The sequence below is a fragment of the Hippopotamus amphibius genome, chromosome 1, assembly GCF_030028045.1.
Source record: "Hippopotamus amphibius kiboko isolate mHipAmp2 chromosome 1, mHipAmp2.hap2, whole genome shotgun sequence".
NCBI classification, from domain to species: Eukaryota; Metazoa; Chordata; class Mammalia; order Artiodactyla; family Hippopotamidae; genus Hippopotamus; species Hippopotamus amphibius.
Genome location: NC_080186.1, coordinates 122067283 through 122079942, shown reverse-complemented (window position 1 = coordinate 122079942; position 12660 = coordinate 122067283).

Below are 12660 nucleotides of genomic sequence, written 5' to 3'. Positions count from 1 at the left end.
AATCTTCGCACATGAGGAAAGGAGGCAGTGTAAGTAGAGAGGCAAACCTGTGGTCCTTGTCCAAGAAGAGGCGATAAGGAAATGGGCATAGGTAAGGCTGACGAGGGGTGATTGCCCAATTGAGAGGGAAGAACTCTGTAACAGGGAAGTTCTCCCCAGAGCTCTGCAGACTCACTGCTGACAACCTTCAAGATTAAATCAGGCAAGAGCAGTAATCTAAGGAATTCTGAAATCAGGAGGTAAAGATGAGAGGCAAAATTTAATGAAAAGCAGGAGTGATGTCTATCTATCATCTATCTATCTATATCTATATCTATCTATCATCTATCTGTCTATCATCTATCATCTATCATTTATCTATCTATCATCTATCATTTATCATCTATCTATCTATCTTCCATCTATCATCTATCAATCAATCAATCTATCTATCTATCTATCTATCTAATCTATCTATCATCTATCTATCATCTATCTTCTATCTATCATCTATCATCTATCTATCTACCTATAGGGAGAGTGTAGAATCCTTTTCTTTGCAAACAAGTAAAAGAGCCATGTTCATGGGAACAGAAATTCTTTCAACATTTATAATTAAATGGGTCTTAATTATGCATAGGGTGGTAAATGTCAATTGATGTGAATTGGAGAAAAAGTCTATTTGAAAGGATACATGTGTCCCAAATGACTAAATATTAAGGAACTATCCAAGGCATGATTCACTCTCTACATACAATGAGGTAGTGATAGAAGGGTCACTAGAGCTTCAGGGAGAGACGATGGGAATTGTACTTACCCCACTCTTCCAAGTGGCATGGCTGCTCTAACAGTCTTTCCCCTGGGTCCCTCCCACTACATGTTTTCTCTGCTCCAGCGCTGGCTGCAAGGCATTAACAGATGACCCAAAATACTACAAATGCACATTGTTGAGCTTCCATTGTTTTATTCATTATAGCTAATATCAAGAGCCCAACATGTGTCAATCACAATATTTAGTGCTTTACATACATTATCTTTTTCTGAAGAAGGCTTTAAAATGGAAGCATTAAATGCATACAAATCACATACATACACAAATACACAGACATGCATAAGTCATGAACAGAAGGTGAGCATACCCATGTAGACACCACTTAGGCCAAGAATTGGAATGTTCCCAGGGCCCCAGATGCATTCCTCATGCCTCCTCCCAGTGACTATTCCCTTTCTTCTTTCTGAAACTTACTGCTACCCTGACTTCTAACACCATAGGGTGCGTATACCGTTTTTGACCTTCACATAAGATGGAATCAAGCAGTTTGCATTGTTTTCCTCAACATTGTTTGTGAGATTCATTCACATTGTTCCATATAGTCGTGATTTATTCAGTCTTTTTGCATTCTCCTATGTGACTAACACAATGTATTCCTTGCACTGTTAATGGAAATGTGGAAAGTTTCCACTGTTTGGCTATTATGAATATTGCATTTGTGAACATTATTGTATGCATCTGTTGGTGAAAATATGCATGTATTTGGATGTATACCTAGAAATAAAATCGCTAAGTCATAGGATAAATACATATTTAGTGTTAATAGAAACTACCACATAATTTTCCTAAGTGGTTATATATATTTTACCTTTTTATTAGCGGTGCATGAGAATTTCAGGTGTCCCACCTCAGCAACTTTGGGCATTGTCCGCTTTTAAAATTTTAACTATTCTGGCAAGTGTCTAGTGATATTTCATTGTATGCTACAGACTGAATGTCTGTGTCCCCCCAAAATTCGTGTGTTGAAATCCTAATCTACAAGGTGGTGTTAAGGAGGTGGGGCATTTTGAAGGTGCTTGGTGCTCTTATAAAAGAGACTCCAGAAAGCTCCCTGGCCCCTTCCACCGTGGAGGACACGATGAGAAGTCTGTGACCTGGAAGAGGGCCCTCGCTGGACCATGCTGGCACCCTGATCTGGGAACTACTGCATTTCTGTTTTTTATAAGCAACTCAGTCTGTGGTATTTTGTTATAACAGAATGAACAGACTAAGACATTGTGGTTTAAATCTGATTTCCCTGATCACTAAGAGTGAAACTTTTTTTTTTAATGAGGTGTGGTTGATTTATAATGTTGTGTTAATTTCTGCTCTGCAGCAAAGTGATTCAGTTATGTGTGTGTGTGTATATATATATATATATACATTCGTTTTTATATTCTTTTCCATTATGGGTTATCACTGGATATTGTATATAGTTCCCTGAGCTATACAGTAGGACCTTGTTGTAGATTCATCCTATATGAAATAGTTTGCACCTGCTAATCCCAAACTCCCAATTCTTCCCTCCTCCATGCTCCATCCCCCTTGGCAACCATAAGTCTGTCCTGTGTGTCTGTGAGTCTGAAGAGTGAACATTTTCACATGTTTATTTGGAATTTGGATATCCCCTTTTGTGAAGTGTCTGCTCGGGCCTCCTGCCATTTTCTTCTGATTTCTTTGATGCTTTCTTATTGATTTTTAGGATATGCATATATTTACATGCTCATAAGGTCTAGTCTTAGGCCCTGATTTGCAGTGGGGGTTAGGTGGGGAGCAGAGAATCCAAGCTAAGACACTGCTTTCTCTCTTAGTCCTTCCAGTTTAGGGTGGTACCGGATTTTTCACGTCGCTCATCCCTGGGTGGTCTTACTGTATCCTGTTGGGATTCTCAGGATCTCCTATTAACTGTGTAACCAGCTTCCTGTATTAATTTTCTTGTTTTACATATGTACAGTGGGCTCTATGCTCCTAGGTAGGCTCTGGTTGGTAGGCGCTTCTGGCCTCCACCCCTTCACTGTATCACCTTACTACTTTTCCACATTCTAGCCCTGTTCCCTCCTTATAGCCTTGAATCTGCATGGGCCCCTGACAATTTTTTTTTTTTTAACTTTCTCATTGTAAAGAAGTCTTCTGATCTTAGTCATTTATCATTTCTTTGTTGCAAGAACAGGAAAACATAGCATTGCACGGCAGTTAGGCTCTTAAACTGCGGAGATTGACTGCCAAGTTTCAAATCCTGAGTCTGCTGTGTGATGGTGAGCAAGTTCTAATCCTCTCCCTGTTTCAGTTTCCTCACCTGCAACCTGGGAACAAGAATATTCCAGTTAGGATGAAATGAGTTTATTTTTGGTAATCACTTAGAACAGTCTTGATAGATAAAATGCATCAAATAAACATTACTTTTTGTTGTGACTCCAAAATCTACATTTCTTTGCTTCCTTTCTTTTTTTTTTGGCGGTGCCACCTGGCTTGTGGTATCTTAGTTCCCTGGGCTCTTGGCATGAAAGCGCAGAGTCCTAACAACTGGACCGCCAGGGAATTCCCCCACGGCTACATTTCTTATTCTCTTTCTTCCTCAGGCTGCAACTTAGCATATCCTGATTCATCATGGATATTTCCCTTAACAATTTGATAAATACATTAATTTTATTCATTCCCTTAAAAATACTTGTTGGGTATCCATGATGTTTCATATTTCTTATTGCAGGCCTCCTTGTCAGTTGCAGCTTAATATTTTGGAAACCAGATTCTCCAAATACTCTTTCCACCAATTACTCTCTCAGCCAACATAAACTTTTGTTCCTAAGATTTTTGATAGTATCAGTTGTTTCACTATTTTCCTAGTAGTAATTACAATAGTAATGATTGTAATAATTTCTGTGGTGGCCTAATTTTAAAAAGCATTTTCACACTTCTAGTGCTAAAGTACAGAATTGTTGTGGACAAGATTAATGTCTTGATTTCATATCCCCGGGAACTAACACATTGTTTAATTTACAGTAAGTGATTGAGAGTTTTTGTAAAGTTTGCTTTTATTTTATATTGGGGTATAGTTAATTTACAATATTGTGTTAGTTTCTGTTGTACAGCAAAGTGGTTCAGTTATACATATACATGTATGCATTCCTTTCCAGATTCTTTTCCCATATAGGTTATTACAGAATACTGAGTAGAGTTCCCTGTGCTCTGCAGTAGGTCCTTGTTGATTATCTATTTTACATAGAGTAGAGGAATGTTTGCTAAATGAGTTATTTTATAACTGAACCTTGTGAGATGTGGCAATGTTGATTATCTCCAGTTTCCATAAGAAAAAGCTCCATAGAGTTGGGTGGACCATTCCTGGCTTAACGTCTTGACTCAGAAATTCACACAGTAGTTAGGAGGCGGAGACAGAAGCTTCATTAGTTTGGAAACCTTGTAGTTAGTTTTAATTCCTTCCTATCCTTCACTACCCTTGCTCCTTCCTTTGAATTGTGTGTCTACTCTGGGCCCGGACATACCGTCTTTACCCTGGACTTTCCATCCCATGCTGAGGCCTCCGTGGCTGGAGGCTGTCAGTGCTCTAATCCAGTGTTCACAAGGAGCCGAGGTCAGCCTGAGGAGTGTGATGGGGTAGAGTTGTCAGTGCGCTGGGGTGCAATATAAAGCTTGCTGCTGATAGCGAGCTTTCAGACCGTGGCTGCTCTGGGTCTCAGTTTCCTCATATATACAGTAAAATGAAGGGTGAGCGGTAGAATCTGTATGATGATGTGAAGTGGAAGCACTGTGGCGACACCCCTCTGCTTCTGTAGCTGTCCTTCTGCCTCATCGTAATGCCACTTTTATCCCAGCTTTACCTGTGAGACCAACTTCATATAATTCTAGCTCCTTCTTCCCTGCAGGCAAGTCTCTACCCAGGTGTATGAGCCCAGTCAGCTCCTTACCTATCTCTGTCTTCCCAAGTGTTTCTGTACAAGAGGCTAGGTGCAAGGATTAGGTGAGATAACCAAGGTCCTCCTCCTCTGAACAAGCAGAATCACCCTTCTCAGTGCTTCATACGTTGCTACCTTCTATGTACTTACGTACTTTTTTGTTTCATGGGTCAGGGCATTCTGTGCATGTATTTTTATTCACATGAAGTTACATCACAGTTTAGCCTTCCAAATGTTAAGGCCAGACTTCAAAAGAAAAATAGCAAATCTCATCAAAGCCCAGTATTGTGGAAGGGTAAAAATCCACACTCACAATCTTTTCTTTAGTGACAAACCACAGTTTGGATTTGGGGAGGGCTGGGAAGTGACTTTGTGTATATATAATTTTCAGGTTTATTATAGCATCAGTCCACCAAATTATGTCCTTTTTTCCAACCCTGAGCCACTGTAGTTAGCCACACTCCATATGGTGGACTCTTCGTTCTCTGAGGTCTGGAAGTAGTTCTGTGCAAGGATGATGCCATCAGGGAACTTTCCACATCCTATATTAAGAATAAGTCTCAACTATAAGCAAAAACAGTGTGATGGTACAAACTAAAAATACCGCAAGGAAGAAAACTCAACAGGAATAAAAGACCATGGAAATATCCCTATTTGTCTAAGAATCAAGATAGCGAATGATGTGTCCATGAAGGCAATACACTTAGAGAAAAAATGGGAACCTGAAGAATTGGGGGTGGGGGGAGGTACTGGCAGTCTGAGACTTCAGAGGAACCAGATATTTATACAGAAGCTCTGGGCCTGGAGGGAATCTTGTTTTGTAGAGAAACAAATTCAAATAGCTGATGTAGGATAATCCTCCACAAGTATGATTTCTGTGTAAATGACTATGCAGTAAAAATAACCTCACTTCTCCTGTGGTCTTTGAAAACCAATAAGTTCTAGGTGCCTGTAATGGATTAAGTAATGTCTTAAGTAATTTATGATAATCGGACATAAACCAAAAAAAAAGTATGCACTGGGGAAAAAAAAAGATACAATAACTTGCCTATATGAGAGCCAGAGCTTTCAAGGGGATGAATGTGGAAGTCTTTATGTTCTTATCTGGCAAGGTGCATCTGTGCTGTTTCAGGCATCACAGCTCCAGCTTCTGATGCAGGCTGGGTTCAAGGGAAGAGTGCAGCCCATCTTGGCCTGCTTGGGTGACACGCTCATGTGGCTGTCCATTTTTGGGTTAATGCTCAGCTATGTGAGGGACATAGGGAAATGGTTCACATTCATCCCACGGTTCACATTCATCCCACGGTTGATGTCTTTCTTTGATTCCTGAAGGTGGGTTCTCTGGATCTCTATTTAGAGCCTTGGCCCAGTGTGGGTTCCCAGAGAACCTGGGACCTTGATTCTGCACTTGAGGAGAGAAGCTGAGCAGGGTTTCTCTGCCTGTCTTTCTCCACTCTCAGGTCCCACGGGGCTGGTTTGCTTGTATGATACCCTCAGTTTGGTAATCTGTTCATGGTGGCCCTGTTTTGGTGCCAGGCTGTGGTCCCTGATGCCCCACCTTCAGTACCATCTGGGGTACTGAGTGTCTCCTTGCTCCCTTAAAACCACACGCTCTCTCACTCTGGCTCTTCACTGTTTTTGTGTTGCAGTTCCTCCCTCCCCTTCCTCCCCTCTCTGCCTCCCACGCTTCCTTTTAGAGACTCTGCCACCTCCTCCTTCCGCATCCTATTTCCCTTGGTGATGCTTCCATTCTGCTCCCGTGGTGCGTAGACCTGCCTCTGTTAGAATATGTGTCAGTGTCAGCTCACCTGTTTGAGTCGCCCACGGGACTGTGAGCTCCTTGGAGATGGGCTCTGTATCAGAAAACCTCAGGAAATAGTGCTGTACTAATTCATTCGCTTTCCCTGTTCTGGCTTTCTGTTCCAGTGACCTGATTTGTTCATTCCGGGCACAAGAACTGGGACCTCTTCTTGCCCTTGCCAGCTAGGAACTCCCTTTGATAACCAAAACTCACGTACTAAACCTCAGTCCAGGGCCTTCTGCCTGTGGAATCATGCATGTTCTTGTGTTTTGGGGTATATAGTGGACCCCTGAACACCACTGGGTTTGAGCTGCAGGGTCCGTGTATACAAGGATTTTTTGCAATAGTAAATAGTACAGTACTACACGATCTGCAGTTGATTGAATCTGTGGGTACGGAGGAACTGTGGATATGCAGGGCAGCCTATAAGTTAGATGCGGTGGAGGGTTGACACGCCAACCCTCGTGTTGTTCAAGGGTCAGTTGTAGTCTGACTCCATCTCATGTCACTGGTGAGTTAAGATTGAAAAGTGTTCTATGGTTAATTTTTCTTTTTTCTTTCAAGCCAGCTGAACTTTTTTTTTTTTTTTTTCATGAGCAGGTGTCTCTCAGTGCTTCTCTGGTCCTAATGGATGGGTCTAGAGCAGTTCCCAAAGTACAGTCCCTGGGAACCCCTTCCCTTCCCAGTTTCCCCGTGTCCTTTGCATGGCTGAGCATTACTCTCACCTGAGGTTCTTAAAGTGGACATTCCCACATTCTTCCACTTCAGAAATTCAGTAACAGAATATAGATGTACGTGCAGGGTTGGCTTCATGGGCGTGTGACCTGGGCAGTTGCCCAGGGCTGTGCTTAAAAGAGCCATGAACTTGGTTTAAAGCTCTGCTGGTGCTGCCTCGAAATTCTTAGTACTTTTTTAACAAGGGACCCTGCATTTCCATTTTGCTGGGCTGGGGGTGTGTGTGTGTATTTTTGAGTGTAATGTCCTAAGTGTTCATTGTGAAGAAACAAGCACTCCCTGCCTTTCTTCAGAAACCTGCCATGAAGACCTTAAAAAGTTAATTCCTTATGTGAGTGAGGATATGAGGAAAACAGCAGTCTCCTTTATTACTGTGGTAATGTAATTTTCCTAGAGGGAAATTTAATTTTATATACATTTTAAACCCTTAAAAAGTTCCCTTGGATTTGAAATGCAAAATCTTAATACATTATTTTCCATATCTTTGCCCTTAGGGCTAATTTTTTTTTGTTTTGACTTTTATTACTTTTATTTCCAAATTTTATTCTTATTAAGGTAATACATGCCCGCAGTTTAAAAATCAAGCAAGACTAAAAAGCTTATAATGAAAAACAGCAGTTTTCCTGCTTCATCCCTCCTCACCCCTAAATCCTACTTCCTAGAAGTAATTCACTTAGCTGTATCTTCTGGAGTTTACTTCTCTCTGTGCTACTTATTGATTTATCAAATTTAATCTCTTAACTTCCGGTTATAGTTCAGATGATTTAGCTCCCTTGTATCTTCCCATAAACATTCTAATGTCTTTAATGTGTATCTTTTTTGCATGTATTCTTAAAAATTTACTGGTTTTATATGCATACATTTTCAGGTAGGTTTATGGAATTATGATGTTGTATACTAGTGTCTTACTTTATCCGTCAAGCTGTTTAGAATTTGTCCACGTGGCTTTGTACTTGCACGGGCATCAGATAGTGTGAAGAGGTTTGCTCACTACAGCATCATTATTAACAGAAAAGGATTAACACCAAACTAAATGCCTATTACTAGAGGCTGGATTAAATGAACGTGGTAGAATACTGTGCCACAGGTAAAAGCTCGGACTGGCTCTCGTCCCTGGTCAGCAGGTGCAGAACAGGTGCAGGTGGATCAAAGTTTCTATGGGTGAAGACTGGAAGACCATTTGACATGAGCCCTGGGTGTGGGCCACCTGCACAGGCTGGGTAGTTGAGCCACTGGGTGTCTTGGTGCATCTAGGAGCCCAAACAGAGCCCTTCCCTCTTTGTGTTTTTTCTCCAGACCAGCTTGGCCATCGCTTCCAGGCAGTGGTTCTTCTCCTGAGTCACTTTTCTCTCTGGATCCCAGTTTTCGGAACGCTTCACTTTGCCTTGTTCCTTTCCTGCCTTTCCCACTTTCAGCCCCCTTTATCCAATTGGGAAGAACTCCAATAGCTTATATTAAAACAGGGCCAAGTCATTAATAATAGAAGAAATGTTTTCACTCCTTATAGGCCAACCCTTCTATTACAGAAAAGAAAAAGAAAGGACTAAATGTTCAAATATATGCATATAGAGCCAAAATTTCATAGTGTTATATTTTTCTCATCTTTGTGTTCTTTCCTTCTTCTCCATACCCTCTCTCTTCCCTTTGGGGAAGAAGGCTCGGGAAAGTATGACTGTTGATCCAGGCTCAAGGAAGGTAAACCTGCCTCAAAACCCATGATGTGCAGGGCTCCAAATGAAGACTGGTCTTGTAATTTGCTGTGAACTGGAAGTTAATAATTTCCTTGGATGTCCTGTTGGAATCTTACTGCTTCAGCTGTGTAAAGACTGTCCTACGATACATACAGGCTACATTTACAAGTCCAAGTTTGTTTCTTACTGTGAATGTTAATTAGCCATATAGGAAGCTCTCAAACTACAACCTCACCAAGTCTCTCGAGAGCCCAGAGGAGGTAGCCTGTGAACTGGGTCTGGGAAGATGTGGGTCTCCAGTGAAGATTGGGGGGAGGCTGCCTTTGTTCCTGGTGTGGCAAGTCCATCACTTACATCAGGCTCCATGCCACAGTGGCGGCTTCATTCTTTACCTGTTGGCTCTTAGCACTTAGCTCTCAGAGGTTTCTCAGAGGTCTCGTGGTGCCTTAAATAAGGGGAGTAATAGGAGATTGGGGATGGGAGAGAGGTACAAGTGAAGGGATGGGAAGGGTCTATCAGATACGAAACCCAGGTCTGTGATTTCTTATTCTTCTGATCATGCAGGTGCCTGAGAAGGAACACATCTAAATAATCAGGTAAATTTAATATCTCTTCCCTGTTCCCCTCTTTTCCTACAGGCCTGGTTGAGGAAGTCTTTTCTTGCCTAAGTGAGAGCAAAGGCAAAGCTTTGTTTTAGGCCAGTTGAGACCTTAGCCTCATTCATAATTTGCCCCAGTTTTTGCAACCAGGGCCCAACTTCATCCACACATTTGTTCTCATTCAACAAATGTTTATTGAGCTCCTGTAAAATGGCAGGTACAGTCCCCTGCACATCTGAATAACAGTTTTGAAAATGTGGACAAATGTGTTCACTTATGAAGGGTGAACAAAATCTCACATGTTACTAGATGGATTCCATTGAGAGCCAAACAATTTTACAAAATTCTACATGTGCAATCAGTTTATTGATCATTTTTAACACAGTTGGATGGGTATAAACATTTTGATTTTTTTTCCCCTCAACTTCTGTTGCCAACCAGGCTCTGTAGCATTTGTTTCCTGCCTTTTAATGCTATTTGGGACAGAGTCCACAATGTTTCCTTCTCTTTAAATCCGTGAAAGTTGAGAACCTCCCCCCCCCAGCCGCCGCCACCGCTGGCCCTGTAGCGGGCAGACTTGGGGCTTTGAGGGTACAAAGATCAGTGGGGATGATGGTTTCTTCTTGTGATTTTCCTCCTACTCCAGCTGTTTGCATTGGAGTTAGGGGGTTAGAAAGGCAGAGTCTACTATTTCACTCTCTTCCTTTTCTACATGAGCAACCTTGGATATTCTGCTTGGGGGAAGGGCTGGTCTGGCTCTGAAATTTCCCCGCTGCTTTGAGAGTTAGCTCTTCAAGGCATTGAGCTGAGTAGGAGAGGGATGGAGACCAGTGCCTCTTACCTCTATTGACAGCCTTGTTTGTAGACCCTTGTAAGTGGTTACCATGGTCCTCTCACTGTCGTTGACAGATTTGGGGGAGCAGCTCCAGCACATGCGTGAGTTCTTTGAAAGGCCCTGTAGACCCTCCTGGACAGTTCCTTGACATGAGAATGCAGAGTGCCCTCCCTCTGAGATCCTATTTCCAGGAGACTTGGGCACTCTTCGGCTGCTAGATCCCCCTTGTCAAGCTGCCCTCAGGTGGGGAACCTACAAGTTATCTCGAGCCCAGCCCACCTGGTGGAGTCTGTTTGATCATAAGAAACTCATATGTTCTTGTCATGATATCTGTCCTGTGTCTGATCACCACCTGTTCACCCTGTTGGTGAAGGAAGGATCCCCCCCTGTAAATGGTATGAGATGCCCAGGCACAGACCTCCCGACACTGGACAGACGAGCTTGGCAGCAGTTTATTGGTCCCTTATCCTCACAGGGGAGGAGGGTACCACGTGCCATGCAGGGCTACATGGCGGCTGTACGGAGGGGCAGAATGAACCAGAAAGGCTTCCTCTCGCATCAGCAAGGGACATTAGAACTCACCAGTCACTGACGACGTTGGCGCCTGGAACAGAGGATCCCCTCCTCGCTTTCCTGCTTTTCCGGCAGTTATTTTATTGTCAGCACTCCCCGCCCCCCATCCCTGCACCAGGATCCCATCTGGTCTGCTGCCTCTTCGCACTCTGCCCGAGGGGGACTTCTCTCCTTCTACACATTCTCCCTGGGTGCATCCATTCATCTCCATTCAGCAATGACCGTCTACGTACTTAGCATTCCTACAACTAAATCTCTATCTTAGAACACTCTCCTGAGTTCCAGACCTATGGAGTCAGCTTCTTGGAGGTCTCCAGTTGAATACTCACAGACCCTTCAACCTTAGAAGCCTCAAATCAAACTCATCGTCTCCTTCACACCCCAACCCGCGTCTCTTCCAGGGTTTCCTGTATCGGTTAAGGACACCACAGTCCACCCAGGTGCCAGAAATCTCAGGGTCCTCTTTGACTCCGTTACCCACCTCAGCCCCATATTTAATCCATAACCAAGAAACCTCAGTCTTACCCTCCCACAAGACTCAAACCTGTCCATGTCTCTCCATCTGCACTGCCTCTACACCAGCCCAGTCTATCATTGCTTGACTTTTGTGGTCCCATAATAACTTTGTAGTCTTTTTGCCTGTCTTCCCCTTTGTAATTCATATCCCATGTTCATATCTGCTGGCCTTGTGAACTTTCTGAATAGACCATGCCATTGCTTTACTTAAGGATATATACATACTATTCAGTGTCTTCAGGATACATACTCTTTAGTATGGGTTATACATGTGACTGCTACCTACTTTTCAATTTGCTTTTCTGTCTATATCCCACGAATTTTATACCCCAGCTCTGTTAAACTTTTTATAATTTTTTCAAATCTTCTCTTACATAGCTTTGCAAATGCTTCTTCCTCTGCTTGGAATACACTTTTGATCTTGCTTTTCCAGACCTTCCCCAACCTTTCATCGAGCTGACTCCTACTGAGCCTTCAGATCTTAAGCTTGAAGTCTACTTCCTCTGGTAGCACGTCCCTGACCCCTGAGATTTCGTTAGAACCCGCCAATATGTATTCCCATAGCATCCAATATCTCTCACATCATAAGGTTTATCACTACCTCGTTAATTTTTGCAGCTACATGCTTAATTTTTGAACTCTCCTCTTAGCACTGTGAAGGCATGGATTGTGATATCTTAATATTACTCTAGCCTCAGCATCTAGCATGCAATATACCTTTACTGAAATGATAAAATTTTACTTAACTTTGTTAAACTCCAGCTCTAAAAGTGGGAATAATTTTAGGGACTGTCACTATCCCATTTAAAAAAATCTGGGCATAGATGCATAGAGAGGTGAGAATATCTAGTGAGGGGCAGAGGTAAAATTAGAACCCATGCAGTCTGATTCCAGTTTCTTGTTTCTTTACCTTCTTGCACTACTCTCTCTCAGGGAGTCTATTTTGCATCTATATATGGTTCCTCTGCTTTTACTCCTCTGCCACGACTTGGAAACAGTGCGTAAGAAAGGATGCTACAGTCCAGCACATTGACAGCTCAGAAATGTGAGAGCTCATATCTGGAAAACAAGAAAGGAGAAAAAAAAGAATCACAAAAGGGATACACAAAATTTCCAAAGCAGAAGAATCTGTGAACTCTTTAGAACAGAGGCAAAAACTGCCATCCAGAGAACCTGCGTGCTTCACAGCACAGGAGAACAGTGGACACT